Genomic DNA, 588 nt, shown 5'->3' with positions numbered 1-588 from the left:
GGATCGGCAATGTTGTCATCTGTCGACACTCTGCAAATGTGCACGTCTCCTCTGTCTATAATCTCCCTGATAAGGTGAAATCGTCTGAGTATGTGTTTGGATCGTTGATGGGATCTGGGTTCTTTCGCTTGTGCGATCGCTCCATTGTTGTCACAATACAGAGCAATGGGGCTATCAACACTCGGAATGACACCCAAGTCGCCAACAAACTTCCTGATCCAAACAGCTTCCTTTGCTGCGTCCGACGCTGCAATATACTCAGCTTCTGTAGTAGAATCTGCAACGGTCGCCTGCTTGGAACTCTTTCAGCTAACAGCACCTCCGTTCAAGCAGAAAACATAGCCAGACTACGATTTGTAGTCATCCGGGTCTGACTGGAAACTAGCATCGGTGTAACCTCTTATAGCGAGCTCGTCTTCCGACCCACCGTATACCAAGAACACTGTTGGGTTTCCTGGGATCTCATGAGCGAATCTAATTCCTAAGAGATCGATTCTAGGGTTGTGCAGCGGAAGTAAAACAAAAATTTTATAAAACCCTAGAACCATGCTGCTATTGAAAACGTAGAAACGTTAGAACGCTTACCTC

This window comes from Tarenaya hassleriana, unplaced genomic scaffold (genome assembly GCF_000463585.1).
Source record: "Tarenaya hassleriana unplaced genomic scaffold, ASM46358v1 Cleome39, whole genome shotgun sequence".
Lineage (NCBI taxonomy): Eukaryota > Viridiplantae > Streptophyta > Magnoliopsida > Brassicales > Cleomaceae > Tarenaya > Tarenaya hassleriana.
Note: the sequence above shows the minus strand (reverse complement) of the source record.